Source organism: Mustelus asterias, chromosome 2 (genome assembly GCF_964213995.1).
Source record: "Mustelus asterias chromosome 2, sMusAst1.hap1.1, whole genome shotgun sequence".
NCBI lineage: Eukaryota > Metazoa > Chordata > Chondrichthyes > Carcharhiniformes > Triakidae > Mustelus > Mustelus asterias.
The window spans coordinates 99,941,633-99,959,068 of record NC_135802.1 but is presented as its reverse complement, the minus strand read 5'-3'; the positions used below and the strand labels follow the sequence as shown (position 1 = coordinate 99,959,068).

The 17,436-nt window shown below is 44.9% G+C and overlaps 1 protein-coding gene across 6 annotated transcripts in view; it reads left to right on the top strand.

Moving 5' to 3' along the window:
• The window catches only part of thrb (thyroid hormone receptor beta), a 221,069-nt gene that overhangs the window by 6,368 nt on the left and 197,265 nt on the right, over nucleotides 1-17,436 (top strand). For 4 of the 6 annotated variants that reach the window (XR_013500555.1, XM_078239245.1, XM_078239210.1 and 1 more), the window contains exon 2: nucleotides 2,337-2,391. The gene's annotated coding sequence lies outside the window, so the exon portion shown is untranslated. Of the gene's footprint in view, nucleotides 1-2,050; nucleotides 2,141-2,336; nucleotides 2,392-17,436 lie in introns of those variants that run through there. The other 2 variants (XM_078239222.1, XM_078239232.1) reach the window with 2 other exon arrangements.

Here is a 17,436-nt window from a genome sequence, read left to right as displayed (position 1 = left end):
GGTGGGGGTGTGTGGGGAGTGGGGGTGTGTGTGTGGGGAGTGGGGGTGTGTGTGTGTGTGGGGAGTGGGGGTGTGTGTGTGGGGAGTGCGGGTGTGTGTGTGGGGAGGTGAAGGGATGTGTGTGCGGGGGGTGGGGCGGTGTGTGTGTGGGTTTCGGGGGGTGGGGTGTGTGTGGGTTGGGGGGGTGGGGGTGGGAGGAGTGTGGGGGTTGGGGAGGTGTGTGTGTGGGAAGGTGGGGAAGTGTGTGTTTGGGGGGTGGGGAGTTGTGTGGGTGGGGGGGTGGGGAGTTGTGTGGGTGGGGGGTGGGGAGTTGTGTGGGTGGGGGGGTGGGGAGTTGTGTGGGTGGGGGGGTGGGGAGTTGTGTGGGTGGGGGGGGTGGGTTGTGTGTGGGGCGGTGTGTGTGTGGGGGGGTGTGTGGGGGGTGTGTGGGGGGGTGTGTGGGGGGTGATGGGTGTGTGTGTGGGGGGGTTGGGGAGGTGTGTGTGTGGGGGGGTGGGGAGGTGTGTGTGGGAGGGTGGTGTGTGTGATGGGGGTGGGGGGGTGTGTGTGGGGGTTGGGGGGGTGTGTGTGGGGGTTGGGGGGGTGTATGGGGGTGGGTGGGTGTGTGTGTGTGGGGGTGGGTGTGTGTGTGTAGGGGTGGGGGTGTGTGTGTGTGGGTTGTGGGAGGGGGGTGTGTGGGGGTGGGGGGATGTGTGTGGGGAGTGGGGGTGTGTGTGTGGGGAGTGGGGGTTTGTGTGTGGGGGGTGGGGAGGGGGGGTGTGTGGGGGGTGGGGGGATGTGTGTGGGGAGTGGGGGTGTGTGTGTGGGGAGTGGGGGTTTGTGTGTGGGGGGTGGGGGTGTGAGTGTGTGGGGGGTGGGTGGGTGTGTGGGCGGATGGGTATGTGTGTGGGGGTGTTGGGGGTGTGTGTGGGGGGGTTGGTGGGTGTGTGCGGGGCTGTGTGTGTGTGTGGATGGGGTGGTGGGTGTGTGTGTGGGGGGGGGGTGTGTGTGTGGGGGGGGTGGGTGTGTGTGGGGGGGTGTGTGTGGGGGGATGGGTGTGTGTGTGGGGGATGGGTGTGTGTGTGGGGGGGGGGGTGGGTGGGAGTGTATGTGTGTGGGGGTGGGTGGGAGTGTATGTGTGTGGGGATGGGTGGGAGTGTATGCGTGGGGGGGTGGGTGTGTTTGGGGGTGGGTCGATATGTGTGTTTCCGGGGGTGTGTGTGGGGGGAGTGGGTGGTGTGTGTGTGTGTGGGGGGAGGTGGGGGGTGTGCGTGGGGAGGTGGGTTTTGTGGGTGGGTGGGGGATGTGTGTGTGGGGGGTGGGTGTGTGTGTGGCGGGTGGGGGTGTGTGTGGGGGGGGTGGGGGTGTGTGGGGGTGGGGGGTGTGTGTGGGGGGGTTGGGGGGATGTGTGTGGGGGGTGGGCGATGTGTGTGGGGGGGTGGGGGATATGAGTGTGGGGTTGTGTGTGTGGGGGGTGGGGGCATGTGTGTGGGGGGGTGGGGGCGTGTGTGTGTGGGGGGGGTCGGGGGGTGTGTGTGTGGGGGGGGTGTGTGTGGGGGGGGGTCGGGCTGTGTGTGGGGGGGTTGGGGGTGTGTGGGGGGAGTGGAGGGTGTTGTGTGTGTGCGGTGAGTGTGGGTGTGTGTGTGTGGGGGGGGTCAGGTGGTGTGTGTGTGGGGGGTGGGGAGTGTGTGTGGGGGTGTGTCGGGGTGTGGGGGTGGAGGGTGTGTGGGGGGTGGGGGTGGCACATTAACCGGAGGGATGTGTCTGCAGGTTCAGGGTGGGAGAGTGGGTGCAAAGCCGTCCTCTCCTTCCAGGGAGCGGGTGGTTGGCTGGCAGCAGCGGGGAGTGGGTCGGCCTGTGTTGGTCCGTGGCGGCCGCCGTACTTGCCAGTGTTTGACACATTGCAAGTTCGATCCCAGCTCGATACATTGTCGTTGCAGCCAGGGAAACCTGTGTGTGTGTCTGTCTCCCAATCACTTTTAATCCAACCTCCAGGGAGGGGTTACCCCCTTTAGGCGTTGCATTTGTTCCGGGGGAGGGGCGGGGTGTGGTGGATGAATTATTGCTGAAATGCTGTCAGCTTTCTCATGTCCCCCCAACAAAAAATACACAGGAGGATCTGTCGGGGAATGGGGAAATCCATGTTGGAATCTGCTCCATTGTAAGTTCGCTTGGCGTGAAAATGACACGTCGCCTGTTGAAGGAGGTTTTTGGGGAAGCCAGTGTATGTGTGTGGACGTCCATGGTGCAAATGGGAAGTTTGTGGAAAGCCTTTTTCTTCCACTGCAGCGCTGGAGGAGGAACGAGCTGATGCAACTGCATGGGTTTGATTTTTGTTTTGAATGTTGTCATTGCAGATCACAACAGCAACATTGGCTGTTCCGGCACAGAACTGAACGGATCTTCGAGTCGGTGCGTTCACTTTATTTGTCTCCGTTTAGTTTTGGGTGGATAGCAAGTCCCCTACTTAAAGGAGAGAGAATGTACCTAGTACAGGGTCCCTCTCCCTTCCCACTCTTCCAAGCTCAGGTTACAATCGGCATCTGCTCTTTTTATTAATGTTGTTGTTGCAATTGTGACACTTATTTTGTGGGTAATAAGTAGCTGGGTGCAGTTGTTATGTGAGCTATGTGTTAAGTCTAACGAATACTGAGGAACGAAGCAAGTATCTGTCAGAAGAAAGCGCTCGCAGGGTTAAACCGATGCATCAAATGTCTACCCAGCTGAACTGATCGGAAGAGAAGTCGGGTAGAATTTAGGCCCTCCGCACTCCAGGACTTGGTGTTTCCATATTTTTTGTTTTTCTTTTAGAATTTATTAACTTTGTGCGTTTGCCATAATAAATATTTGTTTTACCTTGGCTCAATGGTCACACCAATTATTTAGAAAATGTGAGGATTCCAGTTCCACTTCAGAGAGTTTCCATAATCTGACACTGAGAGTTCAGTGCAGTGCTGAAGGTAGAAATGCTGCGCTGTCGAGGTGAAGATTTTAGATGATTCTTCAAATCGTTCAGGCCACACACGAGAATATCCCATAGGAGCAGGAAAGTTTACAGTTTCAGCATTTATCTTTCCACCTTCACTAACACAAATTGGCCGGAGTTTGTGGTAATAATGATGAGACTATCAGTAATGGATAAGTCTGATAGCAACTTCCGGCGGCACACATGCAGTTTATTGTGTAGAAATTGGGAAGTTGTTGTCTATGTTGCCTTGTTCCTCCGCATAGTCAGTTGCACTGACACCTCGCCGAGATACATGCAGTACATGGAAGGCTTTGAATTTGCAGTACTTTCCCACTAAACATGACAGAAGTAGTTAAGGTTTTACCATCTTGACTGCAAATAAATTATTAACAGCATGATGAATCTTGATTACTTCCAAACAAGTTGACCGTGAAGATTAACTTTATAAAAATGCAGAGTCGTTCCATCACCATTTATTACGGCAGTTTTTTAAAAAATCCTATATCTTTCTTTCAATCCCTTCTTTCTTTCCCTCTTTCTAGGCAAGATTTAAATGTTCTAGCTTCTTGATTCAGACTATTTGTCTCAGTAAGGATTCTTCAGTCTGATTAAGAAGAATGTCAGTTGCTTTCCCTGTTCACGTAGATTCCAGATCACCTGTGGAGGATACTGTACTGACATTAACTTGTAATATCCACCAGTTGCAGTGTAATCAGTGCCTGGGAGTGCAGTCTTGATTTTGCCTTTTGGTATTCTCTCCTGTACCATGCTAATGACATTCTATGCAGCTATAAAAGGCAAACTAATCCACTTTGCCCTTCTCATTCTGTCATCAGCTTTAGATACAGTTAATCATACCACCCTCTCAACTCACCCATTAATTTGCTACCTCAAGACTTGACTATTTCAGTCTATACCTGGTCATCCTCCCATGTTCTATTATCTGGAAACATGAAGTCACCTTAAACTACCCTCTGCATATGCCCTAACTTGCACCAAGTCCTGTTTTCGCTCTCTGACCTGGGTTGGATCATGGTTAAGCTACGTCTTGGTTTTAAGATTCTCATCCTGGATTTCAAATCCTCCATGACTTTGCCATTCTCTGCCTCTATAATCTCTGATGTGGAGATGCCGGCGTTGGACTGGGGTGAACACAGTAAGAAGTCTCACAACACCAGGTTAAAGTCCAACAGGTTTATTTGGTAGCAAATTGCTACCAAATAAACCTGTTGGACTTTAACCTGGTGTTGTGAGACTTCTTTCTATAATCTCTTCCAGCCTCACAGTTCACCTAGATATCTAGATAAAGGGCGGCACGGTAGCACAGTGGTTAGCACTGCTGCTTCACAGCTCCAGGAACCTGGGTTCGATTCCCGGCTTAGGTCACTGTCTGTGTGGAGTTTGCACATTCTCCTTGTGACTGCATGGGTTTCCTCCGGGTGCTCCGGTTTCCTCCCACATTCTGCTTCTTGAATAATTGACCTCTTGAACAACCCTGATTTTAAATTACTTCTCTAATTGTGGGGACTTCAACTGCAAGACCCTAGGTTCTTGAGTCGTCAACTTCCCCCCCCCCCCCCCCCCCCCCCCCCCCCCCAACGTCTTGGTCATTCTAACCTCTTTTCCTTTTTTTGCAGAAGCTCCTTAAACCTATCTCCTTGCCCAAGCTTTTGATTATCTGCCATACCATCTCCTTATATGATCCAGTTTTGCACTGCTCCTTGGACGGTTTATAATTTTTTTTGTGCAAATAAAATGCTATTTGAGTTGACTTTCAATGACCAGCCTCCCATTCTTTATGTTATGCAACTTTAGCTCATCCTGAAACCCATTGCCAGTGTCTATTTGCATCAAGTCCCAATCATCCATCACCATTGTCTTCACTAAGCTACAATAGCTCCAATTTAAAATTCTTATCTTTATCTTTAAATCCCTTCCTGTCGGTTATTGCCACCTGCTGGTTGTCACCCACTGCCAATACCCCTTCCCCTCAGTTGATGAATCAGTGCTCCAACATGCTGATTATTGCTTGGAGGAAGCACTGATGGTAGTAAAGGTACAAGTCCTTTGGGTGGGTGACTTTAGCACAACTACTAAAGGACATCGCTGCTAGACTGGATCTGTGGTAGCTGGTGAGGATACCAATGAAAGAAAAGACCTATTTTGCCTCATCCTCACCAATCTGCCTGTCACAGCTGCATCTGTCCATGACAATATTGGCAGAAGAGACCATCATGCAGTCGTTGTGGAGATGAAGTCTGATCTTCACATTGAGGACAGCCTCCATTGTGTTGTGTGTTGAACAGCAAGATCCCAGAAGCAGTAAAATCATAGCCAAATGATCTGGTTTTTTGATGATAATTGAGAGAGAAACATTGACCAGCACATGAGGCCTTTCCTCGATGAGACTCTGAAGCTAATCATACTGCCCCACTATTGCCCAGCTGATAATTAACTCTGACAGTCCAGAGACCATGCCTAAGTCTCCTTGCAGCACCACACTGCATTTATTTTGCTGAACTGTTACAGGAGATCTGGTGCAATTTTGTTACTTTCAAAGATCTCTCTCTCTCTCTTTTCTCTCTCTCTCCTCTCTCTCTCACTTTGTCACTTGTGTCCGTGCCCACCCTTTGTCTAAGGTTTTAAATCAGGGTGCCTGAGAGTCTATAAGTCTATATAAAGCATCTCAGCTGCCACTCTCTCTGTCCAGTTGTTTAAAGTCTATTCATCAGTGTCACAAGTAGGTTTACATTAACACTGCAATAAAGTTACTTTGAAAAATCCCCTAGTCGCCAGTGTTCGGGTACACTGAGGGAGAATTTAGCATTGCCAATGCACCTAACCAGCACGTCTTTTGGATTGTGGGAAGAAACCGGGGCACCCGGAGGAACCCCACGCAGACACAGGGAGAACGTGCAGACTCCGCACAAACAATGACCCAAGCCGGGAATTAAACCCAAGTCCCTGGCGCTGTGAGGCAGCAGTGCTAAACACTGTGCCGCCCTGTGAGATTTGGTAATAAGTTTTAACCTGAAACTATCACCTGGCCTATTGCCAGGCAAAGCCAGCAGGTGGTCACAGGTCCCTCATCATTGTCATTTTACTTTGAATTTAAAAAGACTATCCAAAACATGAGCATCTTATAAAAAGCTCACATTTGTAACACATGAATGTGAAAGTCATTTAAAATGAACTAAACAGAGCTTCTTCAACTGATGGGTGACATTTGCTTACAATAGTAAATATAATGCAGTGTGAACAGTGACTTTGGAAATATTTCTGTTCACTCTGAACTCAAAAGTTGCTTTAACTTTTTAAAGCACCTTTTAAAGTGGGTGCAAGCTCTTCAACCATTGTATCTTTGAATGAAGGGAGGACATCAAAAATATTTACTTTGTGCATTTGGTATTGTGTAGGATTTCTACATAGGTCTGTGCTTAGGAAATCTTTCTCAACTGGAAGGACTGTCAAAGTAGGCAAGACAACAAGTGGTCCTTGAAATTTCTTTTCTGAGGGAAAAATCAGAGGCTTTATCTGCATTCTCTGCATGGCAGTGCAGGTCATGTTGTGGTGAAGTTTCAGCACTAATAGCAGTTCTTTTTGGATTGGAATGCCTTAATTTAAAACTATTAAAAACATTTTTTAACAAAAAATAATATTTTTATAAAATACTTTGATTGCAGTCACTCTGATTTTGATTTCAAATTTATTTATTCACTTTATCTTAGAATATCAAAGCCAAGCTGCTTAACTCCAGGATTAGTAAAGGCCTGTTGCTCCTATTATTTTTTGGGCTTGGAATGACTCTGATGTACTTATAGTTCTTCAATGTTGGAGAAGTGAACTTCATTTGCAAGAGCAAGACTCAAAATGCTGCCAAACTATGTCATTCTAAACCTCAACTCTGTGCCAATAGATTAACCAACACCGTGTAGAAAGCGAAGTCTACCAGAACAGCTCCTTGAGCACATTCCACTGTTCAATGAGAGCCATATCCTCACTTTATTCATCCACCATAGTTCAAACCTTTGGTTAATAAAAATATCTCTATCTCATTTAAAATTATTAATTGAATCAGCATCTACTGATTTTGTGGGAGAGAGTTCCACACTTCCAACACCCTTTTTTATGTGAAGAAATGTTTCGTTCCATTTCTCCTGAATGACTGACTCTGATGTTCCTTATTTTCTGTCACCTGGTCCTCAAAAATAACAACCCTTGATCCATCTTTCCCAAAACTCTACGTTTCAATCACAAATAATGTCCTATATGTCTTTGACAATTGTGAACTTTCCCTTCTCAAATGTCTGCAATCTTTGGCACAGGTGACTGCACCTTCTTCTTCCAAGCATCTCCACTGACATCCAGCTGGATGAACTTGCTCTCATCTGGTTCCATTCTTCTCTCTCTAATCAAAGCCAAACATTTGACCCTGTGTAACCTGAAGGTCTCTCAAAGCCTGCTGCCTGTGTCCTAACTTGCACCAAGTTCTTTTCATCTGTTACCCCTCTGCTCATTGACTTACATTGGCTGTCGATTTAGCAACTTGTTTTCAGTTGGTGCCATGGCCTTGCTTTATTCTATCTTTCGAAACTCCTCCAGCACTACAACCCTTCCAAGATATCTCTGAATCTCTAATTCTGGCCTTTTGATCACATAATATTAAGAAATGGCTGAACACACTGGATACTGCAAATGCTATGGCCCTGACAACATTCCGATAGTTGTGCTCTAGAATGAGCTGGACCTCAAACCAAGCTGTTCCAGTAACGTTACAACACTGGCATCTATCTGGCAATATGGAAAATTGCCCAGGTATGTCCTGTCTACAAAGAGCAGGGCAACTCTAGCCTGGTCAATGGTACTGTCAAACTGTACATACTCAGCATTAACCTGCGTGTTTGTGTTCAGCCTGGGCTCTGCCAAGGCCACACAGACCCTGACCTAATTACAGTCTTAGTCTAAACATGGACAAAAGAGTTGAACTCAAAAGATGAAGTGAGAATGGGTGCCTTTGGCATCAAGGAGTCCTAATAAAACTGAAGTCAATGGGAATTTGTGAGGGACGGGGTGGAAGGGAGGAATACTCCACTTGTTGGAGTCATAACTAGCACAAGGAAAGATGGTGGTGGTTGTTGGCAGTCGATTACTGCAGGAGCTCCTCAGGGTAGTGTCCTAGGCCCAACCATCTTCAGCTGCTTCATAATGACCTTCCTTCCATCATGAAGGAAGTGGGGATGTTCACTGGTGATTGCATAATATACAATTATGCAGACAATTCAGATACTGAAACAATCTGTGCTTATATGCAGCAAGACCTGGATATTATCCAGGCTTGAACTGACAAGTGGCAAGTAACATTCGTGCCGCACAAGTACCAGGCAATGACCATCTCCAACAAGAGAGAATCTAATCATTTCCCTTTGACACTCAATGGCATTCCCATTGCTGGATCCCCTACGATCAACATCCTGGGGGATCACCAGTGACCAGGAACTGAACTGGACCAGCTATGTAAATGCTGTGGCTACAAGAGCAGGTCAGAAGCTGGGAATTCTGCAGCGAATAACTCAACTCCTGAAAGCCTGTCCACCATCGGCAAGGCACAAGTCAGGAGTGTGACTGAATACTCTTCCCTTGCCTGGGTGAGTGCAGCCCCGATACACTTGAAGCTCGCCACCAACCACAACAAAGCAGCCAGCTAGATTGGCATGCCATCTACTATCTTAAATATTTACTCCCTCCTCCACCGACGCACAGTGGCAGTAGTGTGTACTATCTACGATGTGCCCTGCAACAACCTGCCATGGCTCCTTCGACAGTACCTTCCAAATCTGCAATCTCTATCACCTAGAAGTACAAGGGCAGCAGATGTATGGGAACAGCATCATCACCTCTAAGTGTCCATCCAAGCCACACACCATCCTAGCTTAGAACCATATTGCTGTTCCTTCATTGTCGCTGGATTTAAAATCCTGGAACACCCTAAAAGCACTGTAGATGTACCTACACCACATGGACTGTGTTAGAGGTTTAGGAAAGAGCATCAAGGGCATTTGGGAATGGGTAATAAATGCTGGTCTAGCCAGTGATGCCCAATCTTTTTTTTAAAACATCCTCGATTTTAATTGCTCCACTATTGGCACTGCCCAGGCCCTAAGCTCAAAATCTCCCTAGACACCTGTCTCTCTACCCCTCTTTCTTCCTTTAAGACACTCCTTAAAACCTCCCACTTTGACCAAGATTTTACTCATCTGTCCTAATAACATTCTTTCGAGCTCTCAAATTTTGTTTCTTCATGCTCCTGTGAAGTGCTTTGCAATTTTTGTGTTAAAGGTGCTGTATAAATACTTATTGTATTTTATACTCTAGCTTTCTAGTTTTAAAGACTAACATTTCATAGCCTTTTAAAAATTATATTTTGTACCTGACCACTGCATTTTACTCATGTGTGCATGGACCCATAATCCCTAGTTTTTCACTTCTTTAAAAAAAAATCTCCTCATCTGATTTTGGCTCAAGGTGGATGGCTTCGTACTCGCTGAAATCCATCTGCTATAATTTTGCCCATTTACTTAAGATTGCAAAGACGCATTGGACTATGCCCCACCTACACTCCTCACTATGCTACACATCTTTGTGTAATTGGCAAACTTCGATAATGCAAGAGAACCCTTCATCTAAATCGACATTGCTCTGCCAGATTATGAACCAATCATAAAGGAAAGTAATGCATCACTGAGACGTTTCCATCATTTTCTTTGACAGCAAACTATGTTATAAAGAAAGTATAGCGATGTCACTGCTACTGAGGACAGCAAGACTTTAGTTGAGAAATGTTGACCACAGATGGATATAGCGACAGCTAGCAGCATTCGATGGCAATCCACATTGCTGACCTTACTCCACATCTGTGGCTCAAAAGTGGAGCTCTGGGGAACTATGTGTAGGTGTAAATTTCTTTCATGCAGAGTTAACCTTGGCTGCGTCTGTCCAGTCATATAAATAAGGTAGAGTTGGCAAGAAGGAATGTTCCAGTGGAAGTGGTTTTATAATCTTATAAACCATTCTTGATAATGGTTCTTTTGACCATAATTCTCATAAATTAGAATATTAAATCATAACCCACTGGTCCAAGTATGTCCATCTGTTTCCACCAGTTCTTGGAAAGTCTGAAGCATTATATGAACATTGCACAAGCACACAGGCTAGCCTGCCCTGCTACCTTGCAGAAGAGCTTTATGTGGAAAGTTGTTGTAATTTTGTGCATTCACTTCTGGAATTAGCAACAAGGATGTTCATACAAAATCCATCTTATCAGGTTTTTGGTTAACATTCCTCTAACGATTTGCTTCATTATTTTTTTACATAAGCAACGAAAGATTGTGAAGAATGTTCACAATATTTGTATTCTCAGAGAATATTCAAAAATACAGCAATCACAATGGAATAAGATGTACCATTTAAATAACTTCAATGTTAAAATTAGTTCATGCATACATAAATTTAAGACCTCATTCTTATATCAAACTTTTATTGCTTTGTTGACCACATAGCTAATTCCCAATTACTATCTTATCCATAGATTTTTATTCTATTTGAGCACTCAGTGGGGCCAATGATTAACTGATATCAACGTTCCCTAGTTCAGATGCTTTCAGCATCACACTTGAGTATGAGACTCTTCCTAAATGGGTTTCAGTTAACCCAGCTCCTACCAGCATTGCTGGGAGGTCAGACTAAATACTGTATGAATACTCACCTCCGTGCACAAGCTGCACTGTCCTGATCCCAAGCTAATTGTCGTCAACTATCCTTGATTCTAGGATGATGTCTAGTCAGTCACAGGTTTTTCCCATAGGCTTCATGTGACCCGACACACAGATCTTTAGGCATATCGGGCAGGATCTCCCACAAGGCAGTCCGATCTGGATTGCAAAATTTGCTCCTTTTCTTCTCTGCCTTAATCATTAAGATGTTGTGATTCAATAGTGTGATGGGCAAGTTGTCACTATTTTGAATGATTGGTAGCCAGCTCCTCCAAGTCAATATCAATGCTGCCTTTTTACATGGAGAGCTTCAGAGTGTCTTTGCTTTGCCCTCCCCAGTAACACTGCCCACTTGAGAATTGAGAAAACAAAACCTGAATGGGTCATGGTTTTCGGCTATCCAGACCCTGTGTCCAGTCTATTAAAGTTTAATTTTCAAGCATTTTGCCTGAATGCAATACATTGTGGAACTAGCTTCAAAAAAGTCATAGCATTTGTTTGACAACCTCCCATTGAATCCTGAGGATGCTGTGGAAGCATTGCTGATGGAATTTATCTAGCACTGTTATATGTTGCTTATAATGTGGAGATGCCGGCGTTGGACTGGGGTAAACACAGTAAGAAGTTTAACAACATCAGGTTAAAGTCCAACAGGTTTATTTGATAGCAAAAGCCACAGCTTTTGGAGCCTTAAGCCCCTTCTTCAGGTGAGTGGCCACTCACCTGAAGAAGGGGCTTAAGGCTCCAAAAGCTTGTGGCTTTTGCTACCAAATAAACCTGTTGGACTTTAACCTGGTGTTGTTAAACTTCTTAATATGTTGCTTATACACAGCCAGTACAACACTCCGGCAGTACAGGAGTATGGTGACAACAACTGTTCTGTATACTAGGACTTTTTTTGACTTGTGGAAGTCTTAAAAGACAGCTGGTGTAAATAGTGGCTTTTTGAAAGAGGTAGCTGCCAAGATATGGGAAGTGCTCAACATATTCTAGGGTGTCTCCTTCAACATTTATGGGAGGTAGAATATTTGGTTGACCAGGTGAGAGTTCATGTCAGTTTTGTTGAGGCAACATTCAAGAGCAGGGCGTGTCTCTTGTCTGCAGAATTGAAGAGCTTGAGAGTGGCTTGCATATCTGGTGCAGAGTGGGCACCAACACTACAGTTATCCACAAACTGTAGATCATGTGTGTCTAGGGTCGTCGGTTTTAGTTTTGGCAAAGACGTCTGAGGTTAGTGGTTTTCTGTTCAGATTATATTTAATGTTCCTACCAGAGAGCAGTTGATTTGTGGAGTGAATAGTTGCTGTCAGATAGATTGTCAATAGACTGGACCTATCACACAGATGGTCGATATTTTGAAAATGTCTGCTTCAGAATTGCCACTCAATAGTGACACTCGTATCATGGTTGCAAGATGATCAATGTTGGGAAATAAATATTCCAGGCTACATGTTCCAAAAAGTCAGACAACAGCACAGGAGAAGGTGTGTCCCTGATGGTAAAGAACAGCATAAGGGCATTGGTGAGAAAAGATCTGTCCTCAGAAGATCATGAAGTCGACTCGGTAAGGCTGGAAATTAGAATAGCAAGAATCAGAAAAGGTTAGTAGGAGTAGTTTATAGGCTATAGAATTATTAAAGCTTGTAACAATTGTGGGGACTTTAATCTTCATATAAACTGGGACAATCTAATTGGCAACAGGGGTCTAAAAGCTTGTAAATTATTTTCATGACAGTTTCCTGGTGGAGGAGTGGACCATAAGGCACATCGAGCCTGCTCCGCCATTCAATAAGATCATAGCTGATGTTATGCTTCAACTCCACTTTCCCCATCTACTGCCAATATCCCTCAATTGTCTGAGACAATAAAAATCTGTCTAACTCAGCCTTAAATATAGTCAAAGGATACCCAGACTAGTTCAAGATTTAATGAGAAGCAGTACAATGGTCAATGTAGTCAGAAAAAAATGTCAGGAACAGGAGAAGACATTCTCTGCAGCCAAGGAACTGCTGTCAGCTCTGAGGAGCTAACAGCAGTACCACTGACGAGGGAGAATGCTATCTGAGACTTAGTATTGTGTAATGAGGCAGAGTTAATTAGTAATATCATAGCAAAAGAACCACTGGGAAATCAGGATCACAATACCATTTGAATTCCATGTTAAGTTTGAAAGTTACATACCTTCAGTCACAAACAAGAAACTTTAAAGGCTTGAGTGGAGAAGTGCCTAAGATTGGCTGGGTAAATAGACTAAAAGCTATGTTAGAAAATAACTGGAAAAGTTTTTAAAGAAGCAATTCAAAATGTTCAACAAAAATACATTCAGTTGAAAAACAACTTGGCAAGAAAGGCGCACCCTGGCTCACTCAGGAGGTTAAGGAGAACATTAAATTAAAAGAAGAGGCTTATAATGTTGCAAAGAATGGTCGCAAATCTGAGGGTTGGGTGTGATTTAGAAACAAACAAAGGGCCATCAAAAATGATGATACTGGACCAGACCCCCAGGTGTTTGGAACAATCTGGTTAGGACCCAGTACTTTTTATTTAAATTACATGAAGTTTGAGACCCCAGGTATTTGCTTAGCCAATAAAGCCACAAGATTCCACAGTTTTTGAACAAACAAAATAAACTTTATTATACACAGTTAGAAAAGGAAAACAATTTAAAACATCTATCTTGTACCTCCTGTTGATTCTAAATGTTCTTAGAGTACATGGAATCAACAGGAAAACTGTTGTTGAACACACTACACTGCACAATAAATGCCTGATGTGACCAAGATGGATCCCATGGATTTCTCAGCAATCCACCCAGACATCTGTATCCAATGTGAGTTACATCATTTCATTAGCCATGCTAAATTGTCCCTTACTGCCCCGGGATATGTAGCTTAGAGGGATTAGCAAAGTAAATGTGTGGGGTTGTGGGGCTAGAGCCTGGGGATGGGATTGTTGTCGTTGCAGACTCGACGGGATGAATGGCCTCCTGTACTGTAGAATTTCTGTGATTCTATGAAAACTCTGTCTCCCTCACTAGAGATTCCAAACTTTTCACTTTCAAAGATCAAGCTGCTCCAACTCAGCCTGCCTCAATAACAACCCCCCCCCCCCCCCCTCTCTCCCGGGCTTCTCCTGAACCCTTACTACTTTAAGCCTGCTAATCCAGCTCCTCAGAGGTAACAGCAGTACCTTGGCTGCACAGAGTGCCTTCTCCTGTTCCTGACACTTTTCTCTCTGACTACATTGCTTCTCATTAAGTCTTGAATTGGTCTGGATAACCTTTGAATATATTTACGGCTGGGATAGACAGACAATAGAGGGATATTGGGAGTAGGTGGGGAAAGTGGAGTTGAAGCATAATATCAGCCATGATCTTATTGAATGGCGGAGCAGGCTCGATGTGCCTTATGGTCCACTCCTGCTCCTGTTTTTGTTTCTTCGGTTGATGAAACAGTTGCATTGTGATTAAGTTTCTTGGACATCCAAATCTTTAGCACACAACTCTTGAGAGCCTTTGCGATATACTGTGCAAAATGCTTCGGTTAAGTCATTGAATGGATTGGGCGACTGGGATTGGACAGTTGGGATTGGGAGAATGGGATTGAGGGGTTGGAATTGGGTAAATGGGATTTGAAGATTGGGATTGGACAGTTGGGATTAGGTAGATGGGATTCAGAGAGTAGAACTGGGTGATTGAGATTCAGAGGTTGGGATTGGATGAATGGGATTGGGATGTTGGGATTGGAGAATGAGATTGGGAGAATGGGATTGGACAGTTGGGATTGGGAGAATGGGATTGGACAGTTGGGATTGGGAGAATGGGATTGGACAGTTGGGATTGGGATAATTGGATTGGGAGAATAGGATTGGGATGTTGGGATTGGACAATTGGGATTGAGGGGTTGGAATTGGGTAAATGGGATTTGAAGATTGGGATTGGACAGTTGGGATTAGGTAGATGGGATTTGGAGGGTAGAATTGGGTGATTGGAATTGGGTGAATGGGATTCAGAGGTTGGGATTGGGTGAATGGAATTGGGATGTTGGGATTGAGAGGTTGGGGCTGAGGGGTTGGGATTGGGAGGATGGGATTGGGTGATTGGGATTGCAGGTTTTTGGATTGGGTGAATGGGATTGGGATTGAGGGGTTGGGATTGGACGAATGGAATTGGGAGGATAGAAGGGCGGCATGGTAGCACAGTGGTTAGCACTGCTGCTTCACAGCTCCAGGGTCCTGGGTTCGATTCCTGGCTCGGGTCACTGTCTGTGTGGAGTTTGCACATTCTCCTCGTGTCTGCGTGGGTTTCCTCCGGGTGCTCCGGTTTCCTCCCACAGTCCAAAGATGTGCGGGTTAGGTTGATTGGCCAGGTTACAAATTGTCCCTGAGATGCGTAGTTAGAGGGATTAGCGGGTAAATATGTGGGGGTAGGGCCTGGGTGGGATTGTGGTCGGTGCAGACTCGATGGGCCAAATGGCCTCCTTCTGCACTGTAGGGTTTCTATGATTTTCTATGATTTTCTATGAATGCAATCTGAAGTTCCTGATGTTGTTCTCAACATTTTTGGATTTGGCAGCAAAAGCCATATCAGAGGTTCTGCTGGAAGGTCTAAAGCCACACTGTGTCTCTCGGAGGATTTCCTCAGCTACTGGAAGTAGGAATAATAGAATAGGTGTCAGGATTTTCCCTGCTTTATCTCCCTTCTTGAAGATAGTTGCATTCCTAATGTTGGGGAGGGAAGGTAGTGGGGTGGAAATTCGATTTCCTTCCGAATCTCAGCCAAATGATGGGAAAATGAGCACTTGCCTGATGACCAGTCAAATGTTTTTGTGATATTCGGATATTCACTAAATTGGTTTAGCTAGGGTATTGTGGGGAGCACAGAGCACAGCCAGCGAAATTCTTGTAAATTTGTAACATTCCAAATTATTTTGACTTTATTATAAATATTTGCAGCATTACAGTAGATAAAAATAGATTATGTATTGTATCATTCTAAATCAGACAGTAAATTGTCAGTGGGTAGTAGGAGAAGAAGTCTGGAAGCTTGTTGGGTTAAGATTTGGTTACTCAGACAGGAGTGTTTGTTGCTAGTGAGATGATTTTAGATAGTAGTTGACATCTCAGATGTGTGCATGTGTGGGTAGCCAGACACAGTATCGAATTTAAGGAGAAGACCAAGGAAAAGTGGAAATACAACAGTATAGGAGTTATGAAACACAGCAGAAAGATGCAAAAAGGAATGGAAGGGTATTGATGATGAGCAACGTTTTCTAATAAATGTGTTGAGAGCGCTAAAGAAAAAAATAAGGGCCCGTTAAAGTGGAGGAAGAGGCTGAAATACAATGGTACAAGGAACCCAGAAATAAGCCGTGGAGCAGTTATATTTAAAAAGTGAAAAATTATAATGGAGAAAATGATTTACAATTCTAGGATCTGAGGGTTTCCACCAGAGTACTAAAAAAAAATGAGAAAATGGCCAGTGTTTTTGTCCTAATTTTCCAATGCTATCTGAATTCAGCAGCTGTATCTTATTCTAGACTGAAAATTTGCAAATATCCTTCTGTTATTTAAGCAGGGAAGGGAGGGGAAAAGCCAGGGGGCTTGCAGACCTGTCAATTTAATGCCAATCTTGGGAAAGTTACCAGAATCTGTCATCAGAGATAGTGACCTTTATCATTTTTGCAATGTGAGCATTGATGGCAAAGTTGTTGTTTTTTTGGCCCATCCTATTTTCCCTTGTAGGTGATGGTGAGCTACCTTCTTAAGTTGCTCCTCACCATGTGATGAAGTTATTCCCATAATACTGTTCAATAGGGAGTTGCAGGATTTTGGCACAATGACAGTGAAAGAATTGTGTGGTGGGTGATGAGCTTGGTGCACTTGGAAGCATTTTCCCCCTTTCCCCCACACAGCCATGGAAATCTGGAACACTCATTGCAAAAAGCTGTAGTTGCTGGGTTGGCTGAGATTTTCAAGACTGACATTAACAGGTCTTTTGGGGGTAAAGATAAAGGAATACGGGCAGAGCTGGGTAAATGGAGTTGAGGTACAATCTAACGAAATGGCAGAACGGGGTCGAATAACCTACTGGTGATCCCGTGAACCTCAGAAGCCCCCTGGCTTTTCCCCTCCCTTCCCTGCTTAAATAACAGAAGGATATTTGCAAATTTTCAGTCTAGAATAAGATACAGCTGCTGAATTCAGATAGCATTGGAAAATTAGGACAAAAACACTGGCCATTTTCTCATATTTTTTTTAGTACTCTGGTGGAAACCCTCAGATCCTAGAATGGTGCAAGTCCCATTCCAGAGCCATGTGCAGATTGATATTTCAGTGCACTACTGAGGAAGTGCTGCACTGTTGGAGGTGCTATCGTTTGGATGAGACATTAAAACTGAAAACAACACCCTTGGGAAGGTATAAGCCACAATTGTCTTCAAAGAAGAACATCGGAGTTCCCCCCCCAGTATGTTGGTCAATATTTACCCCTCAACTAATATCACTAAAACCATTGATCAGATCAATTATCTCATTACGCGTTGTGGGACCATACTGTGAGCAAATTGGTGTAATGCAGGAACAGTGGCACCCAATGACTGCACTTCAAATTACAACATTGTTCTCTAATGTGCTTTTACGAATATATGAAATAGGAGCAGATATAGGTCATTCAGCCCCTCAAGCCTGCTCTGCCATTCAACAAGATCATGGCTGATCTGT